Raw genomic sequence first — 13168 nt, 5'->3', positions numbered from 1 at the left:
CTCGAAAGAGAATATCTGCCTGCCTTTTCTGCTGCTTTTCAAATCCAGCCGTTATTCACTGTTTTATTTTGGTTCATGCCCACATGATATAATGAGAGAGAGAAAGAGGGAAGTGGGAGTGTGTGTGTGTGTGTGTGTGTGAGTCGGTGAGGAAGTGGTGGTAGTGTGTAGGGGGGATTTGGGAGGGAGGGAGAGGGGGGTGCTGGGAGTTTGAAGGGTGGCGGTGTTGGTGGTGGGGGTAGAATACAGAGCCTATGAATGCCATCTATTTCTGTTGCGTCCCGTGGGCTGCTACAGTACCAAGCTTCTTTGTGTTTTTTAACACCGAAGATCAAACAGATGAATGTGTGCAAAAACACACACACACACACACTCAAATATGTACGGGCCAGAGCATACAGTGCATGCACACATAGAAACAGTGGATACACAGCCCGCAAAGTTGCATCTCCACTCCGTCTATTTCTTGCGCCGAAACAAAAAGCAGATCTGAGATGAATTCCACCATAAACTATGTGTTTGAGACACTTATGTTTCTCTTGTTAGAGGACTGTTTTTCCCCTCATTTCTTGTCTTACTATCAAGCTTTACGCGAATGACACCTTGTTTGATTCCATCTGACTGCAGCTGAAATCCTCCCACATCAAAAAGACCACATCACATTTTTTTCACTTTGGTGCACAGCAAAAAATGAGCAACCTCACCGTGTTATTTAACGTGGGTTTGAGTTTTTAGAAAGTTCTTTTTAAAATGCCATTCTTGCCTTTTATTAGTACAGTTGCTGATTAGTGTATAGCTCCAATAGCATCGCTGAATTTCTACATTTTCCCCTCTGGTTCACGGTTTATGTTTGGAAACCATCAGCAGAGATCTGGCTGGAGAGGATGTGTACATGTAAGGAAGTGGTGGTGGGGGAGGTGGGGTGGGTGGGGGTTGAGTAACTACTTCTACTTGCGAGAATGAGATAAATATGTAATCCTACAACAGCTTCCCTGGCTAACGACAAGGTGACATAACCCTACTCAGCATGAAGCACTACGCCCACAGACACCATCAACATCATGATGAGTACGCATCTCATGGACAAGATGGGGGGTGGGGGGTTACATTCATTAAAAGGAGGGGATTTGGGGAGGGGGGACGAGGGGGGGGGTCTAAATCTCAAAAAAGTTCCACCATGAAAAGAGATAAATGACACTTTGAGTAGATGTCTGTGGGTCTGCACCAGTCTCTTTCTCTCTCTTCACTGCAGGAGAGATGAGATAGCGGGGTGGCCTATCACCTGAGCGGCCAATAGGACCGCTGCTGTGAAATAGCGATTATTATTTGCAATGTGGAACCTGCTCCCCTGAACCCCTTTAATCCCCAGGCTTGTGGGTAATCATGTGGAATGTTATTAACCTCTATGATCTGACGGGATCCTCCCCATCAGCCACCGCCACCAGACTTATTGCTTTATGGGTCGGGCGAGGGGAGGCGATTCATCACGGGGGTGGGCACGGGGAAGGGTTGTAGGAGAGGAGGGGAATTAGATATGGATTTACTGGATATGGACATGTTATTCTTGTTTTAAGTGATTAACGGAAGATAAATAGACTGAAAAGGTCGAGGTGATCTTTCATTAAGAACGTCGCTCTAAACGCAAAGGACAGATGAGCGAAGGAGAGAAGAAGAATGAAGAGAGTGGTAATTGCGCTGTAAAGATAAGTGTTCAGGTTAAAAGGGCCAGCGTACGTGTGCGCATGCTGGTGCGCACAAAAGGGGGTTTGGTCAAATATAGTGTAAGATTGTGCTGGAAAATCTATTTTTAGTGCAAACCACATATTGATTATAGCTTATGGCCAGATTGCCCTATTACTGGCATCAATGAATCTGGTCTGGCAGGTCTCTGCTGCTTATATAAGCAGGGAAAATTCCTTTGGGCCACATGCGACTGTCAGTCACAAAATGCCATTTCATAGCAGTGATGACCACCGCTGCTGCATCGTTTTTATGGTTCCCCTGAAGCATTTTATTTAGTGTATTTGTCTACAGAGGCTGTTCCCAATGAGCACATTGCTGTGTCTTGATAAGTCGTAATCATTATCACATGTGTTGTGCAAGTGAGAGATGTGTGGTATCAATTAGTAATACAAAAGCCTGAGGTTTGTGTTTGTTATGTTGGTGGCCCCCATGTGAATCCAGCGAGGAGGGGGGGGCAACCCGCTGCATATTAAAAATGGACACTTTGGTTGCTTTGTGAACCAGAACCAGCCGGCCCACCAATTCCCCGATCGGGCCTGGCTGGCAGACTTTCATGTCATCTCAAAACCCGGAGCCTTTGCTTGAATCCTTAAAAGGCTGAAAATCCGGTGTCCCTTCACTTTCAGCATCAAAGAGCTGAAGAGACAAAGACGGGAGGAACGCAGAAAGAGGAGAGAGCGAGACCGGGGGAAAAAGGGAAGCGAATGGTGCAAATGATCTCGGTGGCAACACCCAGACTGATTGCAGCAACCATTTTTGAAGCTCTGAAGGACAGGGCTTTGTATTTGTCATGTCTTTTATATTAAAGCTATGCTCTTGCTTGGATTGCCACTGAAAACATCTTGAGCCATTGCCACTTAATTCAAGGTGACTTTCAACATGGTTTTAGCACTAGAAACTAGAAGACTTGAGTGTTTAAGTCTAATTGACAAAGCAGCAGCTAATCTCATTGTTACCACACTTACTATACAATCTAATGAAGAAATTAGATGTGAAATTTAATTGGGAAAAAAGTTGTTATCCTTGTGAATTACTCCATCAAACACATCCCCCAAACCAATATTGTACTTTTTAGTTCTGTGATTGTCATTTTGGGTATCACACTAAAGAGCTCTAGGTGGGCACCACTATTAGTTTTATTAAGACAAAACACACACAGCTACATGCACACTCACACACGTACGCAGCACTCTGTATTCACAACTCAATTCACCATTTGCAGGCTTAATTACCTCCCCAGCAGTTATAATCTTTTCCTAAACATTCTGAGATGGGAAGGATGAAATTTTAATAGGTAATTGCTTCTGAGATTGCACAGGCACGAGAAAAGGCCCCGTCTGCAAAATACTCCAGCTCCGCCTTGTGACTGTGTATGTGTGCACACACACACGGTGTGCATGCAGCGTGCAAGTGCGTGTTCGCGCACGGCGCAGGCCTGTCAAAAGGAAGCTGCGTGCATATCCTTCATTAAAAGTAGGTGACTGTGTGACCTTGTCTTCCCAGCTGTCATCTGAGCCGTCAGTGTGTCACATCTGATTGCAGAGTGTCAAAGCAGAAAGAGGAGCTCCAGCTAGCAAACCTACACACAGGCCGCAGAAACAAGCAAAGAGGCTGTGAAAGAGAAAATGACATAGCTGGAGGTAGTTATCTGTGAGGCGTCACTCCAGCTCCAGCTCCGTTTGAAGCTCAGCTTCTGTCCTCATGTTCAAACAGGCAAGAAAAGCAGGTGGAGTTGTAGCTCCATCCCTGAGTTTGTCTTTCAGGCTCATAGCCCGTTGGAGCGACAGTAAAGCTTCCACTATATCTACAGCTAGTTTTCTTTGATCCAAACCATGGAGGAAAATGTTTGCGTGTTCCATTTTTTAATTTGATATACTTGCGTTCACAATGCCTGTTTTACAGGAAAACAAGCCTTGTCACACACATGAAGTCGCACAGAAACTTATTTGTCAGGCCTGTCATACACACACTCCAACAACACAAAAACATAATGCCTGTTATATCACCCTTGATTTGGCAGAACCACCTGCCACCACACAGCTGTTGTTTTTTTTTTTTTTTTTTTACAAATGTGGAGATTTAAAGTTGTAATCTTAAAGATTTTACTCCTCAATTTGGTGACGCCCTCGCTTAATACAAATACTCAGAAATGCAAACACTCGCTGAGCAGCTACTTTGTCAGAAAGAGTCAGAAACAACTGGTGTATCTGTTTACAATGCAGCAAAAGATATGCACATTATTTTGATTAAGAGGTCAGTCAAAAAAAATTCACTGTGATTTGATTTCACGCTAGACCTGGTGTGAAAAGTCTTCCACACAGTAAAGTTGTGACCTTGCTGAGGAGTTGGAGGTGTGCAGCCTGTTGCCTGAAACTCTTCATCTAACAGAAAATTCTCATCAATGTGATGAAACTGTGCTCAGTTACATGCACACTTCCTCATCCATATAATCATTCCCATTTTCTGTGAATTCCTTGTGTTCAGGTGGGCTAACCCAATCTGGGCTTCACTTCATGGAAATACTTTTCATTAGCAGAACTAGGCACATTTAGATTTGGCCACTTGGATTTGAAGTACATTCTAATCTTTTTAAGTTTGAGGTTTTGGTGTCAGGTGAAAGACAAAACTGATCAGATTTCATTCCTTACTTTGTAACTTCACCCACACAGAAATGTCTGCATTCTGCACAATTCACCTTGTCTTCTCACTGTCAGACATCATTCTGTCTCATAACACCTTGCATTTGAGGTGTTTTGTTTGGTTTGATTACCCGATCACCCCCCAACAAATGGCACTGCTTTCCAACATTTTCAAACATATTTGTGCAGTTATTCAGTGCATGCAAGATTTGACATTGGTTTTACCATAAGAATAAAGTAAGGGAGTAAATTGGGCTACAGTGAGCAACAAGGCAAAAGAATAGTAGGTTACAGGCCCAGATTCTGAGACACATCATCAGTGTCTCCTCCTCCTCTCCGGGGCCTCATTCCTGCACCTTCTCTCTGCCTAATTATCTTAATGTGAGGCCCCTCGGCAGCCCAGCGACACCATTAGACTCCTGTTTATTAGGGCTCTGGGGCCGCACAGCCGGAAAGCATCGAACAACCAGCAGACATCCATTCAGTTTAGGAACAGAGGAAAGCCTGGGCCAGGGAGGTGTCAACAGACTGGGGAGGGAGGGAAACTAGCACTGAGGACTGGCAGGAGAAAACAGGCCAAAAGACTTTAGAAAATGAGAGGAGAAATACTAAAACTCAAGAAGAAAGTGTGTTCTTCCCCTTAGCTTACTTTCTGAAATCCTAAAGAAGCAACAGACAAGCCTGAGCAGTGTCACACTCCTGTTATTGAGCATTAGTTTCTGTCTGAAAAAGGTAATGTAAATTGGAACAAGCAGTCATTCTCTGGACATTTAAAGAAATCAAATTGTATTTTAAAGGGCAGAGAGAAGTGTAATGTATGCTGCCCTCCCTTTTCTGTCCTCAGTGTTTTGCTTCCTCCAGTGTGTAATTTCCCATCTTGTCATTGTGGTGTTGTAATAAAAGAAGCAATGGGGACGGTGAATATCTTAACTTCTAATCAGCCGAACGCCTCCCCCTCCCTACCCTCCTCACGAATATTAATCAGTTCATTTACTCCCAGGAAGTCACATCTTGCATTTGACAGGTAATTATGTCTGTGTCTGTGTGTGTGTGTGTGTGTTTGCGGGTGTGCACAAGTTTCCAAGTCTGTCTCTCAACATATACGCCTGTGCAGGCACATGCACACATATATCAGCCATCCAATAAAAAAAAAAAACCTGTGGTGCTCTTCAGTCAGACCCTGAGCGCGATGAACAATATTACATCCATCTATCTTCATCTATTTCAGTCTCATTTACATTTGACTATCTGTAATGATACAGCACTCGTAGGCAGTCATGGGATAAGCAGACAGACTTCCCATCTGTATGTTTGAACAGGTGGTTATCACCACTGGTTTCCAATTAACTGCTACACTGACTCTCCTTAATCGACTAGTCAAATTAATGAGTCAAGCCTTTTGCAAATATTAGGATTATTTTCTGTCGTATGAAATCACACAGAAATTTAATTATTAAGGAAGATAACTGTAAACACTTCAAGTTGAGGTTTTTTTTCAGGCTGTGTTTAAGTTTCAAGAGGCACTCACTGCACTAGAGGAGATATTGAGGAAGCAGCTATGTTCCTTATAACAATAACAAGCTCACTGTCAGACATAAGCTGAATTACATAGCGGCATTATAAGTCTATTTAGGCCTACTAACATGTAGCTGTGTTACGCTGTGTGAAATCCTCACTAATCTGTGGCTATTGTCACACAGTTTTCCTTTCTATGCTGTTTCTAATGGAGAAATAGAGCTCTAATCCTCTGTGTTGCACACAATAATAGCATATATATATATATATATATGTATATATATACACATACACACACACACACACACACACACACACACACAGTGTTCCAACTGTGTTCTAATAGTATTCACAGTGGCTCTCCTCTCATGGAGTACATCAGTGATTCCCGACCTTTGGTACTTGTACCTCAGGGGGCACCTCTGTAGTTGCCAAGGTGTACGTGGGAAGACTGTGGAGCAGCATGCCTAATTTGGGGGGAAAAAAATAGAGTGATGGTGGCGCAGTAGTTGTAGTAGCACTGTCGCCTCACAGCAAGAAGGCTCTGGGTTCACATCCTGTTTTTGCCAGGGCTTTACAGTGTGGCGTTTGGATGTTCTCTACAGGTTTCCTCTGGGTACTACAGTGTCCTCCCACAGTCTAAAACAAGCAGGTTTGGCTAATTGGTGACTCTAAACGGCCACTTACCCTCAAGTGTCATGGAGTCAATCCCGGCTGACGTTGGGCGAGAGGTGGGGTACACCCTGGACAGACCGGTCCATCGCAGGGCTGACATACAAACAAACACCTATGGTATGACTCACAGTCACACCTACGGGCAATTTGGAGTCACTAATTAACCTGCATGTCTTTGGACTGTGGGAGGAAGCCAGAATACCTGAAACAGGGAACCCACACAAACACAGGGAGAACATGCAAACTCTGCACAAAAAAAGCACCTTCTTGCTGTGAGGCGACAGTGCTAACCACTCCACCACAGTGCCGCCAGTAACAACACCAACAGTGGCAGTTAAAACGTGTAAAAGAAAATACTGAAATAATATCCACTTTTACTATTGTTCTATTCAGTGGTAGGGGAATAATGGAAAAATATACTAAGTTACAGGTTAGAATACAGTTGCATTCTTAAAATCAGTAAATTATCTATAGGGATTATTTTTTAAAGGGTGCAGTAGTTACTCTGAAATGTAAGAGCAGTTATAGATTAGCTGAATGCTTGCTGGCCAAACTGCTAGCCGACTGCAGATCAGCCTGTTAGCATAGTAGCTAGCTTGCTAAGCAGGTCTAGCTAACAAACAAACAAACCACTGATTCAACCAGATCAGCCAATTCACAGCATGCAGGATGTGTACTGTATTTCTGTATAACTGTATTGCCAATTATTTCCACCCAATAATGTGAATATATATATATATATATATATACGTCTGGGAACTTTTAAACAACTGTTTGAGAACTACAACCTTTTGGTATGAGTGAGGTTAAAATCTCTATGACTGGTGGTTTCAATGTCAGTGAAGGGGCACTTTGGTTCCTCTGGCAGGGCTGTAGGGGTATATCTGAAAAGAAAAGTTGGGAACCATTGACTACATCTTATCACACTTAAACTATTATAGGAGTGAAGCTGTGCACTGGCCACTCACTTCCACATATATGTGTTGTGAAAGTCTTGGCTTTAATAGAGACCAGTCTGTTTTGGGTGGACCGGCCAAAGCAACAGATCACTTCCCATGTCCCTAAAGTGCTGAAAGCCCTTTTTTCTTTTCACTTCCTTATGCACACACATGCATATGGACACCAAAAAAGCGCCCACACATGTACAGCCTCCATACACACACACATTCTGTTCCAGGCTTGTGTTTCACACACAGCCCGAGGGCAGGTAGCAGATTTGCTTGGCTAGCTGACTGCTGCCACCAGCGATGTTAAGTCACAGGCAGGGAAAGCTCATGCTGGGAGCACAATCGTGAACTCCCCCCTCCCTTCCCTGTGCACCGTACATGCCATCCCTCCCCACACATACACACCCATCATCAAACTCAGGGTGGCGGTCTTGGAAGAGCGAGCTCCGCCTTTTTCTCTCTCTCTCTCTCTCTTGCCTGCGGGCTTCAGTATGGCCTGGCTCGCTTACCACCCTGCCCCGAGGAGGTAGGGACACATTGGCCACCTTCCCGCTGCTCACCCTCCCGCCCTCATACATACATATGGACACACACAAACACTGAAACACACAAACTCGTGGACAGGCTTACAGCCCCCGCTCCCACCACCCCCCATCCTGCTGGGCGCTGGCCCATGGATAGGGGACATGTGGCTGGGCGAAATGCGTCACGATGCTGGGCTCTCGCTCCGACAGATCTTGTGCCTGTCTCCCTGCCTGCAAATTACCAGCCTGGAACGCCTCACAAAAACAGAGAAGGAGTTTTGTTTTCCACCCTTCTGATTGCAGCAATCGCCCTGCTCTCAGCTCCCCTCGGCTTCTGGCCACTGTTGCTTTTTCTCTTGGCATTTCTTGTCTCTTATGGCAGTAGCTGGTTACAGAATCCGTTCTTCTTTCTACTCCTGGTGTTGTTTTTGTTGCAGCTTTGTTGCAGTTTTTGTTGAGACTCTCACCATTTCCCCCAGAGAATCAGAAATGTTCAGCGTTCAGATTGGTACATTGCATATATTTTGCGCTGTGAGATTTGGAATGAGTAGAGTCTACAACTGAACAACGACTCTCCTCCCTTAGGAGGATTTAAACTGGGAGATCAAATAGTTTTTTGTGTGTGTTTCAGGAGCTTTTCTTTCAGGGAAGGTCAGATGTTGTCTTTATTTATTTCATTCGCATAAAACCTGACACTGTTAGTGAGAGCATCACACAGCCAGAATCACCTCAGAGTCAAGGAGAACACACCGACTGAATACTTAACTTTATCAGCAAGACTTTCAACTATTCTTCCTTCGAAATCTTTTAAAGGACAGATCCACTGAAAACCTATGTTTAGCGTATAAAAGGTGGCTCTGAAGAGTGTGGAACTTCGCTCCCTTGCAAAGGAAGGAAGATAGCTGTACAGACAGCTTGAATTAACAACAGTTACAATGGATTGCAGTGGTGACCCAGTTTCACAGCATTACAGGAATAGTTTGACGTGTTACAAAATATTCTTATTTGGTTTCTTGCCCAGAGTTAAATGAGAGAACTCTGATGTCAGATGTTAAATGTGAAACTGCAGCCAGCAGCCGGCTATCTTAGCTTAGCATAAAGCTGGAACAGGTGAAGACAAGATTTAAGGAAGTCATCACTCCCAGCAAAGAAATAGACTAGCACATAACCCACAAACAGTCATTTTTTCACTTTGTTTTTGTAAGAATAATAAAAAAAAAGTCAACTATATGACGCATAAAATAAAAAACAGCCACGAGTGGTAATTAATTCTCTTGGGCTCTGAGTCCGAGCAGTTAAGTGGTTTTTGTGTACAGAAAACAAAGCTTATCAATTGGTAGTTCGCAGCTCCGACTGCGTAGCTGCACTCATTGAACTAAAACATGGCAGAATGGTATATATTCCTCATAATTCCCAGCTTGCAGAGCTGAAATTGCTGTCACTATAACAAACAAGTCATGTTTCTATATAGATGTTTTAAGGCAAATAGTTGAATAAATAATATTCATGCAGCTTAGAGCCTTTCTTGCTGAAAGTACTCTCTTTGCATTTTTTGAACCTGTTGATTCACTATGGAAATTTGATTTGTTTTCCTGCCCTTTCATTGGCCACCATGTTTCGCCTCATGCATATATGCAAATGCACCATTTCGGTATCTTCTCATCAGATCACAGGCAGCAGCATGGCACTGTGTCTGCACACAAAGCAACTTAATGAGCTTTATAATCCCACTGGGCCTTACCTTATTGGAAAATCAGAGAGCACATTAACGTAGGTGACTGCCCAGGAATGTAAAATATAAAGTAGTCTGCCTGTGATGATGCATTGGACTTTTATTTATCTCTATTATTGTTAGTATGTAAAATTAACATGTCCCTTGAGTGTCTACCCCACAGCCTATAATGATACAACTCTGCATGTTTTAACATATAAGATAACTACCTCCAATCACACAAGAAAGGTACTTTTTCACTTTAGAGAAATGGCATTTGCATCGAGTGGTGCAGTGAGCAGAGGAATAGGAATTCTACAGAGGCATAAGAGACAGACATCCAGAGGGAGAGGTACCTTTAGATGTCACTGTCAACCTCACCAGCAGGCAGCGATTGAATCAGTCCCCCTCAGGAATCTTGGGAAATGGAAGCAGAGGGGATCTGAAAGTGCCTTTTTTCCCCTCCCCTCCTATTCTGATATATGGAGCACTGATGGAGAGTAGTTGTATGTGCCAAGTCTGAAAGACGGAGAGAAAGAGAGAGAGAGAGAGAGAGAGCAAAATAAAGTGAGGGAACAAAAAATGAGATGGGCAGAGTGCAAGTGGAGGACGAGAGATGAGAGAAGAGAGATAGTGAAACAGAAAGGAGAATGAAGCCAGAGACAGAGGGGAGGCTGGGAGTGTTCGACGGAAGATGGAGAGAGGAAATCCATACTGAGACCATCGATCTTTGAGGCCTCTTCTGATATAAAAGTGGGAAGACACAGAGCAGATAGGGTTCAGACAAAGCGCCCCGTTGTGTTTCGCCTTCGTGCACACAATGGCAACATTCCCCTGTCGTGGCAACGTGGCTTCGACATTCACTTAGTCCGGAATTAGTCAAAAGCTCCCCTGTGTACAAAGTCTGCCTTCGCTGTAGCATCGACAAGTTTCTTACATGTCATGTGTAAACAAACAGCATTGATGCGGCAGGTGCATGAGTCTTGCATAGCGCATAGTAGTAGAAGATGAGACATTGATTTCTTGTTTATGCTGGTAGACAATGTAGATAGACAGATGGAGAAGTCAACAGTGAGTGTGCATACTGTATGAGTGTATGAATATGGGATAACTGGTACAAACGTGCTTGTCAGTAATACAAAATGATCATTTCTGCCAGCTTGTTTTAGGGATTATTACCTACCTAGGTCTTATTTGCACATCTTTGGCCATCCTTCTTGATGCTAATAATAACATTATTCTAACAAATGAGCGGCTGAAATCTGGGAATATGAGGAAACATGAGCAGTCAGGTGTTTAGACAGGGTTTATACAAATACCCAGGTTGACTAATTTCATTTGGAAGAGATTTGTATTCCATTGCAAACATCCATCACATGCTGTGTCCCAGTTCACAAGACACTAATTCTAAGCAGCTTCGGAGTATGTAGTGTGTTTACACTGAAAAGAAACAGTGTAGTACTGTGTGTGCATTCTAAAAAAATACACAATCACACAATTAAACTCATTGCCCAACATACTTTGTAGTATTGTTGCTGTGTTCCCTGATCTGAGTAATTACTTTGGTAAGCACAATCCAAAGCTTTCATGTCTCCAAATGCTTACCATTAAATTACAATTACATCTTAAGAATTGACTGTAGCTGTGATACTGCTTTATACAAAGCTAAGACCAAGTCATTTTAATGCCTAATAATTAAATATTCAAAGTTTGTGGCAATGCAAATTATTTTTTAAAATTAATTTTTCATTTCCTTGGGGATTTGAAAGGTCAGAACTTGAGTTAAATCTTAAACAGTCAAGTATCAAGTACTCAGATTTGTACTTGAAGTCAACAAAAAGCCCATTATGTATGTAAGTGAGGGTGTGTTTACAGTGCAAGGGGCTAAATATGACATTTCACATGCATGGCTTTAAGTACATACATTCCACTTAGCTGCCTGTCTGTCCCTCATGTTATTTCAGCATCGTACTGAATTTCATCTTGTTGTACCTGTGTTGTTTAGTGCAGCTGTATGTTTGTATTGATTTTAATCTGCACCCTCAATACATCCCCGCCGTCAGCCACTTCTTCTCTGCCCATCCCATACTTCTTTCTCATTGTCTCCTCCTCTCTGATTGTGTACATTGTTCCACCAGGCGCCCCGTCACCCTAAGATCAACAGTTAAAAGCCATAAATGATGTATAATTCATTCCACGCAGCTCTGCCCGCACAACAGATTAGATTTATGTATGAGTGCCTCCCCTGACCCACAATATCTATCTCCTGGAACCTTACTAAATTATAATCACACAATAACATCACACACCACTGCCGGTCCTTTTGTGAATGTGAAAACAAGCTGCCGTTCTTTTTCTAATTTGTTGGTAAAAAGTTCAGTTAAGCTGAAGTCACTGTTCAGCCTCTCTGATTTTCCTCATACTTTTAATAGCTTTATTAGCTACAAATGACATTATGGTTTTTCAAAACATAATACACATATAATATACTATCTTTGTGAAGAGGGATTGTCCAGTCATAGCTTAATAACTATGAAATGGCAGGCCTGTCACACAGTGGATTTCTCCTCATGCTGAAGTGGTGTGCAGAGATACTCTACGTGAAGAAGAATTCGGAGGTTGGTGTCTTTCTTTAGTCTTGATAAAACAAAAACACAAGCGCTAAATGTGAGTCAAAATGTTAGCATATCCATCTATCTAACTTCTTACCTACAGTGACAAACAAACATTACATCCAAGGGGCTTATCTTTAGCTAACAATTAGCATGCAGGGTTAAAAAGGCCCATCACAACTACATCCATAGAGAAGCATCAGAGAAATTATAAGGGAGGAGACAAACCACTAAAGAAACCTGAACTGAACTCTCTCCACCCTTCTCCCCAAAACAGCCAATCCTATCCAAACATATCAAACCAACTGTAATGAGTCAACATATGCATATATCACCTGAGGAAAAAAGGTGTTTTAAACCTTATTTTGAAGTGTTTTTTATCAGATTGGACCGGTAATTCTACCTGTAGTTTTTCTGTCTGGCTGTGGAGTTAATGTTAGCTTAATTTGTTTGCTAGCTCAGTCATCATTTATGACAGAGGCTGTGTGCTATGTGATAATGAGGTTATTTACATCTTGTCTGCTTTACTGGTTCATTGATGCTAAAATGCAACACTTTAATAATAGCCTATATATTGGCCAGCAACTGCAGTTTGCAGCTTTTGTAAAAGCAAATGTTTGGAAAGAAGATTATCATCATTATTTTCAGAAACACATGTTTGCTAGAAATGTACCAATATCAATTCTGAGAGGAAAAGTATCCCTCATATGCTCCAACCCTGCAGCAGCAGCCAGCAATCCTGGAGTGAATGTTTTAATACCAAGAGGTTGACTTCTGATTAAATATGCAACATGTCTTAAAA

General features: G+C 42.6%; 1 protein-coding gene across 1 annotated transcript in view; it reads left to right on the top strand.

Annotated features, from left to right (window-relative positions):
- Positions 1 to 13168, top strand: part of shisa9a (shisa family member 9a) — a 50545-nt gene that overhangs the window by 2367 nt on the left and 35010 nt on the right. The window lies entirely within an intron of this gene.

This window comes from Lates calcarifer, linkage group LG23 (assembly GCF_001640805.2).
Source record: "Lates calcarifer isolate ASB-BC8 linkage group LG23, TLL_Latcal_v3, whole genome shotgun sequence".
In the NCBI taxonomy this organism is placed as follows: Eukaryota; Metazoa; Chordata; class Actinopteri; family Centropomidae; genus Lates; species Lates calcarifer.
The sequence above is the reverse complement of the archived record's forward strand: the minus strand, read 5'-3'. Positions and strand labels throughout refer to the sequence as shown.